General features: G+C 52.0%; 1 long non-coding RNA gene across 2 annotated transcripts in view; it reads left to right on the plus strand.

Moving 5' to 3' along the window:
- LOC122890050 overlaps positions 1-17,503 on the plus strand; it is a 271,781-nt gene extending 254,278 nt beyond the window's left edge. Inside the window, exons 1-5 of one of the 2 annotated variants that reach the window (XR_006381026.1) lie at positions 10,820-11,217; positions 11,336-11,523; positions 11,603-11,660; positions 17,201-17,257; positions 17,343-17,503. This is a non-coding gene — a long non-coding RNA (uncharacterized LOC122890050). Of the gene's footprint in view, positions 1-10,819; positions 11,218-11,335; positions 11,524-11,602; positions 11,661-17,200; positions 17,258-17,342 lie in introns of those variants that run through there. The other variant, XR_006381025.1, reaches the window with a different exon arrangement.
- Positions 17,504-17,757: the final 254 nt, after the last annotated feature.

Below are 17,757 nucleotides of genomic sequence, written 5' to 3' on the forward strand. Positions count from 1 at the left end.
CCCTGTGAGACTTCACCCTTCAGCGTGGGTCCCCTGCTGGCTGCCACCCCTTCTACTGTGGCCTTACCATCTTGCCTCATGTGTTTTGATCTCTCAGTCAGTTGATTTTATTATGAAGGGGTTCTTTTTCACATAGGCCATGGGTCTTTGTGGTTTTCTCCCCAGCTGAGAACACCTGTGTTTTGCTCTTTTTTTCAAAGGAAAACTGGGCTGATAGTATGTTCCTGGGACACACACTTCCTCCCCTTGAGAGCTCATCCCATGCTCACCTTTCCATGGCCTGATTCTGTGATGTGGACTTCCCTGGCCACGGAGGTCCACAGGTGTCATGTTTCCTGCATTGTGTGTGTGCGAATGGGGCCACGGACAGCCTCGTTTCTGTTTTGAGAGTCACGTGGCTACTGTGGCATCCCTGGAGCCCATTTACCTCGAACACTGCTGGGGTTAAACATGGCTTTCCGGCTGATCACATGTGCATGGGGGATACCATTTAAACATGTTTACTTGGGTCTCAGTTACACAGTCAGGGTGTTTCTCAGCATCAGTGTTTGCCTGGCGTGAACATCAGTACAGGTGTACGGTACAGGTACACTGTTTGGTACAGGTGTATGAGCAAACGCGGAGCTGCTCCTGCCATGGTTCTTAGTCCTTGCTTCTTGTCTGCGGCGCCTCGTCTGTTCTCTCCACGCTTATTCCATCTCCTGTTCTGTTTCCACGCAAGGATGTCTGCCGCGTTCCTCTCCCAGCTGTGACACTTCCCTGGGTCATGGATGATTTCCATCTTATTTGTTATCGTTTCTCTGGCTCTTCTGATCTCATTTCCTCCTTTTGATGTCACTGTGCTTCTCTTGAATCTTCTGTGTCGAGAACATGGCTTCAGCATGTATCTCTTCTGATGCTTGTTTGTCCCGACTGACTCCTGGGTCCCGGGATGCTGCTCCTCCAAGTCCCAACTTCGTTATTTACATCTCTGATTCTTTTTGGAGAAAGCAGTTGATTTTACTATTCACTTCTCATTTTATGATGATCAGAAGAGGATAATGCTGGATGCAGCTTCTCTCCTCCGTCTGTATCCGGAAGACTCATACTTGACACTGTGCCAACCGGAAGCCTGCTGAGCGATTTTTGAACAAAAAACATAATTTCATGTTATTTCCATGGGTTTCTTTTTCATGTTTATAATTTTTAGCCCAATCTTTGGCAACAAAATATTTAAATAATAATTATAGTTTTTCAAATATTTCATCTGTAAAATTATTTATCAGAGTTCTTTTGTTTATGAGGTGCTCTGACATAATATAAAGTATCTTGAAATCTCTGAGTTCTAGAGACAAAAAAGGAAAAAAGCTGAACTTGTCTTAAAGGTAGAACAAGCAATAGGTTAGGACGGATGTAAGCATTGCTGTGCCGCTTCAGCTTTCAGAACAATGTAGAGGCTTTGCGAGCGACTATGGCCACAAGCTCGGCAGGAAGCCAGCCAGCCGTTTCCTTCTGTACCCTCTGGAGGATACGCAAGTGTAACTCTCCCCCAGAATTTCTGCGAGTGTTTCAAGACCGAGAAGCAAGGAAGAAATCTGTGATTGAAAACCTCGCAGAAGCAGACCGGGAGGCTAGGTGGTGACTGCTGATGCCCTCGGGTTCAACAGCAGGCTTGGCCAGAAAAGCAGTCAATGTAAGAACACGTTTGAGCTTGAAGCAGGACGGGAAGAACCCAGTAAATTGACTCCTCTCTGAAAGGTGCTCATTTCCCTGGGTGATCAACAATATCCGTAACCTTCATTCTGGGGACTGCGCTGAGCCCTCATGAGAGTTCCTCGGCTTCCGTGCACCTGTCTCTGCTCCCGCCATCACCCCACTTTGCACATGAGGCGTCTCAAGTGCGGAGCACAGTTAATGAGGCATGAGGACAGGGTCTGTTCCTTGGCGGTCAGAACCAGAGCTGTTTGTTGCCACACTGCACAAAGACGATTTTCCCACTTGACTTTCAGAGAGCATTCTCAGTACTTCTTTGTGGTCTCATGACCTCATGCTATAATTAAGGGGAACGAGGTCTCAGTGAGACAGTCACAGTGAGCATGTTTAACTAAACCCATGCTGAGAAAACTGTCTGCAAGAAATGAATGGTTTGCATTAAAAAGAGCCAAGCTTTAAAAGAAGACCGGATTTTAGTAGGGCACAATATTCAGCAGCTCCTTAGGAACAGTACTGGAAGGTAGGCAAGGTCAGTAACAGGGGAGTTTGTCTGCTTTCCCTTTCTGGACATGGGAGGGGTGTGGTCAGCAGTGTCCGCTTAGGGAGGGTCAGGTGCCCTGTGCGGGAGGGGCTTGGATGCCTCAGGGAGTGGGGGGAACCTGTGTACCCTGTGTGGGGGTCTGGGTGCCCCACAGTTGGGGGTCCAAACTTCCCAGGGTAGAGGGATATGTGCCCCAGGAGGGGGACCTGGGCACCCCTCAATAGGGGGGAACGTGTGTCCTGTGGGAGAGGACCATGTATCCTGGAGGGGCTGTGTCCCGTGGAGGGCTGTGATGTGGGGTTTAAAGCTTGAGTCCAGTTGTACCTGGTAATGTCCCCTGATTCCCAAGTCCATTACATTTTTTAAAGGGACCTAAAAAGGGGACAATCCAAAGTAAAATGAGGGGTCATGCATGATCTATGGAGATGCCGAGAGGCTGAGAGGAAGGAACAGCCTCAGGGAGCTGTGGGTTTGCTGTGGCTCCTGCCGGGGACCCACTGCACGCACACACCCACGTCTGTGTCGCCAGGGCTGGTATCTAGAGCTGGCGTGCCGGTAGGTGGCCTGTGTCCTGTGCTCTCATGCACACTTTTATAGTACCCTGCAGCCCAGTGTGGGCTCAACGTGGCCTTACACTCTAGAGGCACGTGCTGGCCAGGAATGTGGCCACGTGGGTGGGCAGACCCAGGCCTGAGCTGGTGTTCATCCCATGGGGCGGGGGTGTCTGCATACTCCCTGGAGGTCCTGCCTCCTTCCCAAGGGGGCGCTCCCCTGCCAGGCTGGGATGGGAGGCTCTCGGGGTCTTGCTCACCTCACACGTGATCACGGCTGTGCGGGCACATGGTAGCTGTGTATGTGTGGGAGCCATGTGCCTGACACATGCCCTCATTATCTGCTCCTACTGTGTCCCTGCTGTGACCTCCCCTTCGGGTGGCTTTTGCGGCTGCTTGGTTTGGATAGGTGCCTGGAGAAAAATGCAGAAGCTTCATCGCCCACGCTATCGAGGAGGCCCAGGCTTGGGTCCTGTATTAGATGTCACCGCGGGCAGGCTGCAGGCGGGGCAACTCTGACATGTCTGCTGGTGGCTGAGGGAGAAGTGGGCTTGGTGGGGCGGTTCCCGGCCCTGGTGTGTGACAGAGTGGACTGCTGAAACTTTGTTCGGACGGGATGGCCCAAGTGCTCACTCGTGAGGCCTGCCGCCTGTCCTCACCCAGGTCCATTGGCCCTGGCCCCTTGGCTTGTCCAGGGAGCATGGCCTGGGTTCCCCAGCACAGCAGCTGGGCTCCAGATGGGATCCACTGAGTGAATGAGGACACAGTGCTGTCTCGGGGAAGGTGTACAGACACGGAAGCTTTTCTCAGTTGTATTTTTGTCATTTTTTAATGGAAATTATCTTTTTACTTAGTGCCCCCCCAGATTATAATATTTTTAATACCAGGAATATATTTTAAATCTCTTAAACCCATGTTTTATCCCGCAGGTGGTGCCTGGCATGAGGCCAACGCCCAATGCATGTGAGAATGGAACTGACATTTAAGTTGTTTTTCATTTTTTGGCTTCTATGATATTAAAACCATCATTTCTAACCTGCCTGTGCTAATGAAAGTTTCCTTAGTGTTGTCCCGAGAAGTGGAAATATGGGCTCAAAGTGTCGGCATGTTTGTATCTCTTGCTGCATATTTCCAAACTTTGTTCCCCTTGGGGAGGCACGGATCTATGTCGACACCAGCAAATGTGAGCGAGCCCTTCACGGCAGCTTCCCTAGGTCTGACCGTTTTACTGTGTCTCCTGTCTTCCAAAACTGGCTAGGCTTTGAGTTGGGTTTCGAGATTGTTGCTGCGTGCGGCACACAGTAGGTGGGCTCTGGGTTTCCAAGCACCGTGTGGTTCTGGTAGGGACTTAGCATGTGCTCTGTGCTCTGGGACTAGCTGAGGTCGGACCGGAAGGCATTGCAGTGACACTCTGGAATGTGGACGCACGCGCTCGGCCCTTTTTGCCTCATGACACCTGTGAGTCTGAGGTGGCTGGCGCACGTGAAGGAATCGGAGTCTGTCCACAGCTGTCCTGCCAACCCTCTGGGCCTGTCGTGCATTGGAACTAACTCTCCACCCAGGTTGACCGTCAGATGGATTTATGACCATGCTCTGACAAATGCAGAAGTTTTCTTTGGTGCCAGGGCGACAGCACACCAGTAACTGGACCCTATTCCGCGTCATTCTCCGCCCTGGTTTGTAAGATCCACTTGGCACCATATGAATGTCCTGTTTCACATCCTCCAGCTGTGTGACAACACAAGTATCACGTACTGATCAAAGTCCGCCGGTACCGTGGAGTAACACCGTGGGGAGTGGCTCTGCACCTTGACTGCAGGGCTGGTTACGGAAACACACACACAAAATCAGGGCGGTACCACCGTACACACAGTGTGCCCGTGCCAGTCTCCTGGGTGTGGGGACTAAGGTGTCCACACCGGGGAGGTGTACACAGGGCCGTTCTCTACTCCTCTGCATCTATCTTCCTCTGCATTCTGTCTTAATGGGCATCTGTAATTATTTCAAAATAAGTTGAAAAACATCTTATTGGCCATCTGTGAAGGGTTCATAGCACATTGGATGAGAATTGCTGACATCGTGTGCTGGAAGGAAGGCCTTGTGCTGATTCCCTAACAGAGTGTTTGCTTGCGCTCCCTGGGGACAATTGTTGACCTTCATTTTGTCGACGTGAAGTTTCTGTGACTCCCACTGAGAAAGGTGTGTCTTCAAAGAAGGCCAGGAAAATCAGCCTCCTCCTTCCTAAGGATGCCTGCCTCGTCGCCTGAGCAGGGCACACATCCTAACATTGACATGGTGCCTCTGCCCCAGGAATTCCAGACCCCACAGCTTCAATGATCTGTCTGGTCATATTCTCACCCCTTGTGGAGTTTAGTCCCCAAATGGTATTTCCTGAGACAGTGCTCCAGATGTCCTGCGACCAGCAGGATCAGAGCTTGGGTTATAGAGGAGGCAAGGGGCAGCCGGCCAACAGTGCCCACCAGGGCTCAGGGCTACTCGAGAGAACGGTGCACCACACCGTGTGTGTGGCCCAGGATCAGGTGCCCCCCAGTGTGCATGGCTCTTACTTCCTGTGTCCCGTGCCAGGTAGTTTCTAGAGGGGCCTTCCGGGGAGGCACCCCAGTGGCTGCCTTGAGTACCTCCTCCTGCTCAATGCCTTGTGCCGCAAGGTAGCAAGTGAAGAGAAAACCAGCATTTTCATGCTGCCTTTTATTTTTTTTACAGACATTTTTTTTTTTTTTTTTGGTTGACATAGTTGACACATGATACGTGTGTTTCTGGTGTGCAACATAGTGATTCCACAGGTTTGCGCTCTGTTGTCTTTTAATTCTGATAGCTCCTGACGCATCTTACTAGACATCTTGGTCATGGACAGAGTCGGGAGACTTCTTCACACGCCAGCAGGAACAACATCTGCGTGGTTCCCCTTGTCTTGGTCAGTGTGGCTACATCACGTTGTGGGGTTCCCTTTAAGGATGAAAGTGCTTGTGGGGGTCTTTCTTGTGGGTGCTTTGGGGTGGGGGGCAAAACCTGTGGGCAGGCTGGTTTGCTGGTTCCAGCATCCTGTGTGGGTGTCAGCAGTAGGAATGCCCAGCAGCCTTACGAAGAACCCCACATAGGAAGGCGGCTGATGTGGGCACGTCATGAAATGTATTTTGTGTCTTAACTGAAGTTGTGATTTTAGGAACAGGGTTTTGGTTTATTTTGAGCTCTGAATTAAGAGAATTTGTGTTTCTCAGATTTTTTTTTAGCAAAGGCATTTTAAAAGAGAAAATGTGTTGGAATGGTGGGTACACATTTTCTGGTGCTTGGTTTGTGAAGAAGCCTTGTCTCTCTGCTAATCAGGTGCCCCATGTATGGGAGCTGATGTGTTCCCTGCAGTCTGATGGGTTAGGGAAGTTGTGAGCACATGCTTTCACATAATTAGTTGAAAGCAACATATATTCTTCAGGCTAGAATAAACTTAAGTATTATATATTTTTCATCCAAATTGGTTAAGCGAAGCCAGATTCTGATCTCTCTCATCATCAGACTTTTTACTTCTGAAATTAGGAGGTATTTTTAAAATTGAGGGTCAAGATTTTGATCAAGATGTAAATTCCACTTACCATTTAGAACTGTTGCAAAAATTTAAGAAGGTCATTTGCAAAATGGATTGCCATTAGTTTCTATGAGGACGATGAACTATTTTAGCTTTTTTTGCACATTTATATTTCAACTTGTATGTATTAATGTGTACAAAGCTCTGAGATATTGAAGACTTTACTAATTATATTGTGTGATTTTAACATAATTATGATCGTATTATAGTAATTTGTAACAACTTTTAATAAGAATTATATTCTTGAAAAAGGGAACAGTGAATATTTGTATGTAAAATCATATTTTCTTATTGATTCATTGTAATTTAGATGGCTCGCTGTTCCCACGTGAGACAAAGCGTAACACATAAAAACGTACCTTGAAATCCTACCAAATACTTAATGCAGTGTGCCTTTGTTAGTGGGGACAGTTCTCCTTTCCTCTTTGGTTGTACATCTTGAGTAAGTGAACACTCAGCTATGCTTCGAGAAGTTATGAGCGACAGCACAGGCCTCACAACCATCACAACCCCGTCAGATGCCAGCGAGGAGCAGGGGAGGGCAGGGAGCCGAGGGCCCCAGGGCACGAAGCAGGATGGCTGCTCACATTCCGTCCCTCGACCCCCCCAGAGGCCCTCAGGGGGATGTAGCTGTAATCTCACCTCTTTTAATTCTGTGGGGTTTTAGGGGGTACACATTGTTGGCATGGGGGGCCCTGCTGCAGCTGCAGATGTGCAAAGCCGAGCATCGCATCCTCGTCTTCATTTCGGCCCAGCGGCTGTCCTCACTGTAACGCATGCTGCTCCCTCAAGGGGCCTACGCCCCCCAGTTCCCTGCCTGCCCGGCCCTGTTGTCCCCTACGCTCACTCCTCCTGCCTTCATGAAATAGATTCACCTTCAGTTAATTAAGGCCCAGTCTACGTGAGTATCGAGAATACACTCGGTTTCTGTTTGATCATCACGTGAGCTCCCTGGGTGATGAGCAGGACTGGCTGTTTCTGTAATAGCTCACTTGACCTGGGGAGCGCTGAGTAGACGTTCTGAAGAAGGATTTAACTGTCCAAAATGTGACCGTCATCCGGAGTTAATACCTGAAGCAGACCTGGACGGAAGCGCTGCGGTGTTTCGTAAGGGTGAATGATGAGGAGGATATCTAAATTGGAGGGAGGGCATGAGCCGTCTGTGCCGGGTGTTCCTCCGGCTGGAGTCCGTCGCACAGGAAGTGGATAGAGCGGGACAGTCAGAGTCTGTGTCCGAGGCAAGCAGTCATGACCCCGATTTAACTCAGGAGTTTGTTTTCTTCTCCTGGGAATTCGCACTGTAAAGAGCCCAAGCTCCCTGCTCCCCATTCATTCTAGTCTGCCCCGCGTGCAAAATAGGCCACGTCTCCTATGTCTTGAGGCGTGTGGTCCTTGCTTACAGAACCCCGGCACTTGCAAGGGAAAGTGAGACTCATTTTAGAGATTGTTCTCTAAACTAGAGAATAATCAATAGCAAAGGCCCATGTCTCTTCTCAGGAGCTTTACAGGAGACTGTGCTAGACATGGTTTGTCACTAACAAGCACTTAGGATGCTTGCGTTTCTGCACACTTGATATCACGCAACTGAAGGATAAACGTGGAATTTGTCTTTAAAAGCAAGTTTCCAGGTACTGCTTTAAATTAAAAAAGGAGTGTTGTGGCTTCACTGCAGTTCTTCTTGTGGTTCGTACCCATGAGCTGAGGAATTATATTCAACAGACTATTAAGAATATCTTTTATTTGGTTAAGCACCAGCTATTTGGGTATAACACCCATGTACGCGTGCGCGTCCACACAGGCAGCCGACAGCTCCTGTTCTGGTAACGATGTTCAGTGGAGCTTCGTGAGATTTTTATAGAAATTGTGAGTGGGAGGGCTTAGCTAGGAGGCAACCACCTCAGGGGTTTGATTTGCAGGACCTCAGAAAAATCTCTCCCCAGTTCCTTACCTCATTGCTGCCTTTCTCCCTGCAGAATGAGCTCCTGATGGTCTCAAGGAATTTTTGTTCTAATAGCCCCCAGTGACACTTGACTAAAACCTCAGAAATCCCAACTGGGAAGCCCTTGGGTGTGATTTCCCTCGGGGCGTAAAGGCAGGTGGGACAGCAAGCTCAGACAGGTGGCCCTGGGGGTTGGAGTCACTGACGAGGAGCTGGGAGCTGGTGACACAGGGTTTCGCATACAGGTTTGTGTGAATTTTGTCAAGGGGGGTTCTCTTGTTCTTTAGCTCGTCATGTGTAGATGGACGTGGGAACACATTCTAAATTTGAGAGTGGGGGCGCCTGGGGACTCCGTTAAACAACTGCCTTCGGCTTGGGTTGTGATCCCGGGGTCCTGGGATCAAGTTCGGCATCGGCCTCTCTGCTCAGTGGGGAGTCTGCTTCTCCCTCTGACCCTCCCCTTCTGTGCTTTCTCTCTCTCTCTCTCTCTCTCAAATAAATAAAATCTTTTAAAATTAATTCGAGAGTGGTTCCAGGAGTGGCTCAGAGCAGGAAGTACGGCTTTCAGAGGAGACAAGGGCCTTGGGGCCGCTGTACAGGCTCTGTGAACGAGGGCCGGGTGCTGGCGAGCCTCTGCAAGCTGGTCTGCCTCGAGCAGGCTGTCCGGGTTTCTCAGATCGGCTTGGAGCTGGGCTCTGTGGCGCCCTCTTGGCATTGAACCTTGAACCGCTGCACTGTGACCTGCTCCTCTGACAGCTGTTTGCCTTCTGTCCCCAGTGAGCTTAAACACCTGCCCACTTTCTTCTTACAGTTCCCTCTGTTTCTGGAATCAAACAGAAAACACTGATGGGAACCTGTTTTAAAAACTCATGTATCTTTGGGATCAAAAGTGCCGCAAATGCATGCCCCTGGCTCCGGAGGCCGGTGCCCCCAGGAGCTCCTGTCTGTGGTGGGTGACCGCAGCCTCCCTCTGCCGCGTCATGGTGCAGGTCAGGACAATAGCCAGATGCTTGTTAAATGCCTGATGATTTAAAATTCGTACCTTGTTTAACCTCCTGACACTGTGTGATGTCCCTGCCAGTGCCATTCCCACTTTATGCAGGAAGAAGCCTGGGCAGGGAGGGGGTTTTCCATCTTGGCACAGCTAATAAATGCTGAGTCATGATGCCCCCCGTCCCGCCTGCCCCTAGATGCTGGTTCTGTCTGGGACACTGGGATTTACTGCTGGTTTGTTGAAATTCCCATGCTACTAACCCTCTTCCTGTGAGGGGTGAGGGGCTCACTCTGTATATTTGGAACTAAGTCATCGGTGTGATAAAGTTAAGCATTTGTTAAAAATGCCTACTGGGTAGTCCTGCATGCAGAACACAGCAGAGCTTTGTAGCCTCTTGTAAACTGATGAGAAAAAGCATATGCACAGACGAAAGAGCCAGAGAGGACCGCCTAGGCTGGCGTGCGGCGGGTGGGGCTGAGACCGGATCCTGCCGAGTCCCAGGGGGCGCGAGAGCTCACGGTGTGATCCCTGGGGCTGGGGTGGGACCTTGGTCTTGAATGCGGCTGGACATGAGCACGTGAGGGGAGGAACAGGACTTCCCAGGAGGGCAGAAGCATCAGAAGGGGTGGGAGCGGGCAGGTGTTTGATGTCTCTGTGGCAGGGGTCTCTTGCATTACTCAGACACACTGTTCACGCCGGTCACCAGTGGCCCTGACATGGGACGTGCTGGGATGTCCTTGCCAAGAACAGACGATGGTGCTGTCCCTCTCTGCTATGTCTAGGCGCCAGTGGTGACTTGTCTCGCTGTGTCCCATAGGGTGTCCATACGCCAGAGCTTTGGAGAGTGTCCCTGCACCCACCTCTGCTGGGCATGTGTCCTCCTCCATCTCTGCACAGCATAGGCGTATCCTATCCCAGCCCTCCGATGGCCTGAGTTCAGGGCCAGTGAACTGCAGTCTGCGTCCCCCTGCCTGTTCTGTGAAGAAGGTTTTACCAGAGCTGGGCTACACCCATTGCTTCGTGTTGCCCGGGGCTGTTTTCCTGCTGCAGGGATAGTTGGAGCAGAGGATCTTCTCTCGAGGGCTCTTACAGCAAACGCCTGACCGTGTCCTCGCTGCCCCTGTCTGCGGCCATGCTTTGCCCTGGTTCATGCGCTCACACGGTTAGGGCTCTCTCCTCTCACTGATACAGGTGGTTGCGAGTGTGTGAGCGAGCCGGACTCCAAAGGGGGAAACTCGAGCGCTGCATGTGACCACTGGTATCCGCCTGTGGTTCTGTTTTGCATCAGGTTGGGAAGTTCTCCTGGAAAGACATCACATTAATGTCCTGCTGGTCAGCTCACCAGCTCCTGGATGCTCTGCGAGCACGCGCACACTCCCGTGCTGGGGTTGACCCGCAGCCCCAGCAGCCAGAGCCCCCAGAGACCGTGGTTCTCGTCCTGCCTTGCTCTGCACAAACTGGGCTGTAGGCACACGTTTCTCTTGGCAGAAATTAAGGTGAATTCATCCTCACAATCAAGCTGAAGACTTCTACATCAAGTAACGCATGATATTTAACCAAAACTCGTCAGTTTTATATTAATTGGCTACTTTATTCCAGACCTTATTCTTGAAGTATTTTCTTACTTCAGAGGAGACACATCTCAGTGGTCGCTTCAGCTAAAACAGCACTATTTGAGATTTCATCTTCTTGCCCATTAAAGAACTGTTTGGCGCCTTGTTGTGTGTGATTTACTTTCCAAACCTGGAAGTGCTGCGCGTACCACGGCACACACGCACAGGTGGAGGAGCTGGTGTGAAGAGCCGTGGGAAGGCAGGTCCGACACTCCTGGCGGGGAGATGGACACGGTGCTCGTGGGTGTTGGATGTTCTCGAAGCCCGGGAGGAAGCCGCTGAGCAGGTCAGTCCCATTACACATGCTCTTGGCCTGTCCTGTTTGGAAGAGTCATTGAGGATGTGCCGGTCCCGTCATCCCTATTGTGACTGCTCACTATCATGCAGGCCTTATTCTTTTATAGTGAATAGGAACCACGTGTCCTCCCTGAGAAACGCCACATCATGTTGCCTTCTCACATGTGCTTACGGGTGGCAGCTTGGTGTTGGAACACAGAAACCTCTCTCCCTCGCGTGCCAAGATTTGAGGTGATGGTCCCCAGGCCAGCGTGGCTCCCCTGCAAAGTATCAGCACCCAGGACAACTCTACAAAGTAAGATTTTCGCCCAGAATCTTATGTAAAAGAGAATTCTCTCTGTGTCTTGAGTGTAACGTTTGCCCTCTGTGGACAGGGTTCGAGAGCAGCTTGCCGTCCTCATCTGCTGGTGGAGGCCGCTTCTGGGCATGAAGGTGAGTTAGTAATCCCCACGTCTGCAGGGGATGTGGCTTATTTTCCTTGGGATCCTGATTACTGCTGAGTTTGCTTCGGTGTGGTTATAGGAATGAGTGGAATTTATGTTTTGGCGGTACTCTCTCACCTGCTGCTTCTGCCGACCTAGGGACAGAGGTAGGATTGGCAATCCAGCCAGTGTCGTCTGGGCCTTAGGTCATGAGCGCTGACGCCTTGCAGGGGACAGACTCTCCCACAGGTCATCCTTCCAGGACAGCCTGTGTGCATGCTTGGCGCGGGGGTGGAAACAGTATTTCTCTTGTCAACACGTAAGACATTGACTGGGACACAGACACAAATATGAATGAGAGAGGGCTGTGGAACTACTTCTGTAGTGTCTGTGCATCGTTTTCCGGTAAAAAGTAAATTATACCATTATTCAGGCATTTGAATAGTGGAACAGCTTTTGTGGATGATCTTGTAGGTAGTTGAACTTGTTCATTTGTCTGCTGTAGAAATACAGGGAGGCCATCGCGTTACGAAGAAGGCTCTGGCCTCCAGAGTAGCCAGTTGTGGGAGGCGAGGAGGCATGCTACAGCGTGGCCAGGAATTGTTAGCAGAGCCCAGAAGGGCCTGTGTTGTCAGGTGCTCAGACTCCCTGAGGCGTGGCTGGCCTGAAGGCAGGCTTCTCTCCACCAGCAAGTACTTGTTCGCTGATTTCTTGGTCTGAGCGCAGCGCTCTCGTCCATCCTCTAGGAGCAAGAACTTCCATGTGGCCAGCCACAGTTTTGGGAAAGCTTCACCCACATGGTCTCCCCTCATTTTGCACTGAGTCAGGGAACGGGTGGGGGTCTTAGACTTGTGACCGTGTGGCGGGTTGGCTCCATGGGCGTGTGTCTGAGACTCGGGGGCGCTAGTTCCCGTGTCACCTGCAGAGTAGGTCTTCACTGGGGTCGTACTGCTCATACCCTGCTCACAGCCTGGTCTTAGGAGTCCTCGAGTTCAAAAGAACCAAAACCCAATCAGAAATGAGGCTGGTTCTCTGACCGTCCAGAAAGTCCTTCCAGAGCTCCCAAGGCACGGAGGAGAGCACTTGCTTCCAGCTCTGGGTCTGCAGGACCGGAAGGTCCACACTTGAGGCACAGAACGTAGTCTGTCTGCAGACTTAGGATTGCTGGAGGAGTGCGTCCGAGGGGCTCCACGGGGCCAGCGTCCAGCCGCCTCACCTGCACTCACGTGCTGGCTGGTCAGGGGCCCTGAGAGCAGGCTGAGTGGTCACCAGAACCTCCGCAGGAGGGCCCACGGCTGGTCTACACCTTTCCTAGATGGAGAGGCTCTAAGGCACAGGTAGAAATAAGTTTACCACACGTCAGCTGGTAAGGAAGTGTTTGATCTAGAGTGAAAATCCTTACTGGCTTATCCCAGAATTCCTCCCCCATGATGGCCTCAGGTTTCTAGAGTCTGTAGTCACTGCTCCAGGAACAGGTAGGGGTGGCCGGTATGCAGTGTCTAAGGACTTCCTCTAGCGGGAAGAGGCTTCGTAGGAAGGGTCCTGATGTGTGGAATTGCTGATTTTTCTCAGGCAAAAAGAGATCAGTAAGCCACCAGGCACAGAAAACAGAGTCTCTTGTATCTTGCGTTTGTTCAGGGAAGAACAGTTGAAATGGCCCCCTTTGCTTCCTGATGGCGGGAATGGTCTTGGGTGTGTGGCGCGGTCGGGGCACCTGTCTGACAGCAGAGACGTTATTGCTAGCAGCGGGGAATAGCCTGCCCAGTGCAGCTCACACCCCTGGGCTGGTTTTCAGAGTGACTTTCCCCTTATTACAGACCCACAGAGGGCGAGCAACCCACAGAGGGTGGGCAACCCACAGAGGGCGGGCAACCCACAGAGGGTGGGCAGGCTGAGACCGGTCTTGGCCGTCTTGACCTCAGGCAGCCAGAGGCCTGGGAAAACTGACGTGATAAAGAGAGACAATGAGACAAATAATTCTGTAAAATGGCGGGAACTCAACCACAGAGGTCATAAGACTCAAGTTCAGATGATTTTTCTGAGCATTTGTTTCCTGTGGGAGAGGCTGCGGACCCCGTGGAGTCTCTCGACTCTGCGCCTGTAACAGCCCGGCCAGCGTGGGGCCTGGGGCGCGTGCGGTGTCCTCTCCTTGTGGTGGGCCGTGTGGGCCCATCACTGTCCAGCTCCCTGTTGTGCCTGTCTCCGGCAGCCTCCTGGGACACCTCCCTCCCTGAGTCCCTGCTGGTGTGGCAGGGTTGCATGTGTGCGGGGAAGCCATGCAGTCCCAGTGACTGAACTGGTTGCTGGTGACCAGGAGGTGCAGGGGTGAGTGCAGGTGTGAGGTGCCTGAGCCCTGTCCTAGCCCCCCCAACCCCCACAAGGTTCCCTCACCCTTGGGGGCAGAGAATCCGATGCAAACGTAGATGCTCTTTCCCGCTGGCAATGAAGTTCTTCAAGAAGGCTTGTCTGCATGGAGCACTGGGTGTGGTGAAAAAATAATGAATACTGTTTTTCTGAAAATAAATAAATTGGAAAAAAAAACCAAATAAATAAATAAAATCTTTAAAAAAAAAAAAAAAAAAGAAGGCTTGTCTGCTCCCACTGAAGTCCACAAACCTGAGCGAGCGTTCAGGTTTTGTCCACATGGAGGGGGTATCGGGGCTGTCCCTGTGAGCAGGCTTGTGGCTGGCACATGGCTGCTGTGCACAGAGAAGGGGCCTCATTACGGCATCATGACTGAGGGACCGAGGCACCAGGTGCTCCTTCCCAGGTGTCCATGTGACACTGGCTTTCCCGCTTTCCAAGGACACAGTGCCACTGAGAGATGCACCATTTAGTGTGGAGGACACCAGGGGACGAGGGACCGACACCCTCTGAAGAGATGAGAGCTTCAGAGTGGGGGGGACTTCCAAAGTGCAATGGTCACGTCTGGATGTTAGCTTCTACAAATAAGGGGTTCTCTTAAATTCTGGATGATTCTTTCTAGAAGGTGTGTCCTGACTCACTTCCAGAAAGGTCAGGGTATTTGAAGATACAAAGTAGAATCTCACGGGAGGGTTTGGTGGAAGGTGTTCCTTTGCCTCTGCCTGGCTCTGTGGCTATTACTGGCTGGGAGGGGGGTGGTGTCCAGGCTTTCCTGTCGGCAGTCATGGGTCGCAGACCCGTTCAGACCTGACAGGATGATCCACTGGAAGTGACTGACCCACATTCTCAGTGGGGTTCTTCCCGTGCATTGACTATAAGCATGCTCATGGCAGGTTCCCGTCCGCCCACACGGGCCTGGCCAAGACCCCAAAACGTGCACTGTGGTTTTGTTGCCAGCAGGATCCCCGTCTGCACCGTCTCTCCTGCCCCCAGCCACTTACCTGCCATAACGCGTGTCCCTGAGGTTGGTTCTCCCCTCACTGGGCGGGGGGGGGGGGTGATGTCCTGCTCCCACGGCAGTGCGTGTGCATTCCTGTTTTCAGATACTACTGCTTAGTCCCTCCATCTGCAAGTGCTCAAACTTTACCGTTTTCATTAACAGGTTGCTGTCAAAGCGCTCAGCAAATTCTTGGCTGCATTATGAATGGGGATGGCTGTGGGCTATTGTCTCTTTCTCTTGACCTCCAGCCACTGGTCTTTATTTACCTCCATCTGGCTGCCATGGGGCAAGGCAGGGACAGCATATGTTCAGCCTGGGTGGGATGAGGTCCCAGTGGACGATGACTCCCCCATGGGAGATGCTTGAGGTCTCTCGTGCGTTACCAGGTCCCCTTGGCGACAACCGCTGTGGGCATTGGCCTTTCCCATCGTACCACAGAGACGTGGGTGCCTCAGGGGGCCCTGTGGCCTTTGAACAAATCACTTTCTCCTGCCAGTGTGGTGGGGTTGGAGGCAGAACCGAGTGACAAGCTGACCCATGCTCTTGCACGCTGATAAGGACAGGCGCGGTGCTGTGAGTTTGTTCTCTATGCCCATGCAGGAGGGGTAGAGGTCACCATGCAGTTTTCCAGAACTCACCTGTGCAAGATGAGCCTCGTACAGTGTCCTGCATCTCAGGGGATTAGACCACTAATCCCCAGCACCTCCGCTGTTGAGATTAAGGACTGACCTGCTTCCCGACCTACGGTGTGGGTCCTTGTGCTGAGAGAGAAGCCAGGAGTGCAGGCCTGGGGTGCAGTCTGGGTGACCGGGCTGACTGAATTCAGGAGGCATGTGATGTAGGCGTCCACGTTTTCTAAGGTTCTGCTTCTTTCTGGATCTGCAGTGCTTCTGCCTCTCTCTGTGTGCGTTTGTGCAAGTGCACACGCATGTGCACACACGCAGAGATGCAGTCACTTCACGCATCTCATGTTTAATGCGTCTCGTGTGTTTACACGCGTGTGTGTGTACTTCCGTGTCTGCATGTGGGTACACGTGTGCAGCCATGATTATACTGACCTGAACCCAGAAATGGGCCTGAGGCGGCGTCTCCACAGTGTGTTTACACGCGTGTGTGTGTACTTCCGTGTCTGCATGTGGGTACACGTGTGCAGCCATGATTATAATGACCTGAACCCAGAAATGGGCCTGAGGCGGCGTCTCCATTTTGTGGGCTCTGTCTCCAGGGGAAACCTGTCTTCGTCAGCTTGTCAGCCCTAACTGGCTTCTCGTAGAACATTCTCAGGTCATGGCGTATGTGGCTTTCTAAGGAGCAGCCCCCCTGCTCCCTGTCCTCTGCTCCCAGCCCCGCCTCACTGCCCGTCTCCACTGCATCCTGTGCCGCTCGAGCTGCAGCAGACCCGGCCTCCAGGCTGTTTGGGAGGCTTTTCCCTCGGGTCCCTGTCTGTTTAGCAAACCTTTACTCTAAACTTGCTGCGTGCCAGGCACTGGGATGGCAGAGATTCCTAACATATGGTCCTTTCCGAAGGAGCTCATTTTCTAGTTGGAGGAGGGACACCTAGACAGTAAGGCTCCTGTGACATAAGCGAGTTGGGAACAGAGCTGTCCCCGATGAGCCGCAATGGACCCTCCGATGGAAGTGGCCAGTGTGTCAGGAGAGGCAGGCAGCCCCAAGTGTGGGATCCCGGCCCCAGCGTACTCACATGGGGAGCGCGGAGAATCCTCCCCGACATTTGGGTCCTGCCTGGTGCACAGCCACCTCTCCTGCCACTAACACTAGAGCCACGCCTCATGGGCTCTGACTGCTGTTTTAACTGATGTTGTTAGGAAGAGGGAAGAGGGATTCAGGAGACATGGGGTGCAGCCGTTCTGAGAGTGGGCACCGTTCATCACAGTGAGCAGCCACAGCAGGTGCAGTAGCTCGTGGCCTAGGCTGGGGCCACGGGAAGGGGAGGGGTGCGGCATGGAAGCTGCTTGGAGGCAGTGGCGAGGCCAGGGGCTTGGGGGTTTGCAGGGTTGAAGGACACGGTGTGTGCAGTCAGACCCGCCCCGTGCGAGTGTGAGCCCTCCGTCTGTCGTCCCGGGAACCCTGCTGTTCACACCCCTCCCCAGCCCCACGAGTGATGTCAGCTGCCGGGACCCTGAAGTGCGGGTGCTCTGCTAATGTCTTGCTGTTTGGGTTTGCAGAAGTCGGCTCAGTTTCCCTGATGTGCCCTCGGGGTGAGGTCACCTGGGACCCCAGCGGTAAGTGCACTCTCGTCCTCTCTGCCTGCGGTCGGAGCCACTGGTTCTGCCACAGATCTTTCTAATGGTTTTCTTTTCTTCGCAGGCTACTCACCCGAGCACCGTTTTCTTCGGTCGCTACCGCACCCATCTCGACCTCAGCGCACTGAGAAGCACTGCCACAGGAGCAGAAGAACATGGGCGGTTCTGTTACTGTTGGGCTATTGTATCAGGGTATTGAAAACTGAAATTAAACCTTATAAAATATTTGGTGTGACTCAGGTTTCTTTCTTTCTTTTTTTTTTTAACTTTAGCTTTGTGAAGGTGTAAGTGACATAAAATTGTAAGGAATGTCCGTGCACATTGTGGTGACCTAACATGCATGCACATTGTGACGGGGCCCCCACCGTCTAGTTGGTTGGCTTCTACACGGTCCCCTTGTTGGTGGTGAGGATGGTGAAGATCTTCTCTCTCAGCGAATTTCATTACGCATTAGTGCTCCTGACTGGGGTCACTGCGTT

Source organism: Neovison vison, chromosome 11 (assembly GCF_020171115.1).
Source record: "Neovison vison isolate M4711 chromosome 11, ASM_NN_V1, whole genome shotgun sequence".
Classification (NCBI taxonomy): Eukaryota; Metazoa; Chordata; class Mammalia; order Carnivora; family Mustelidae; genus Neogale; species Neogale vison.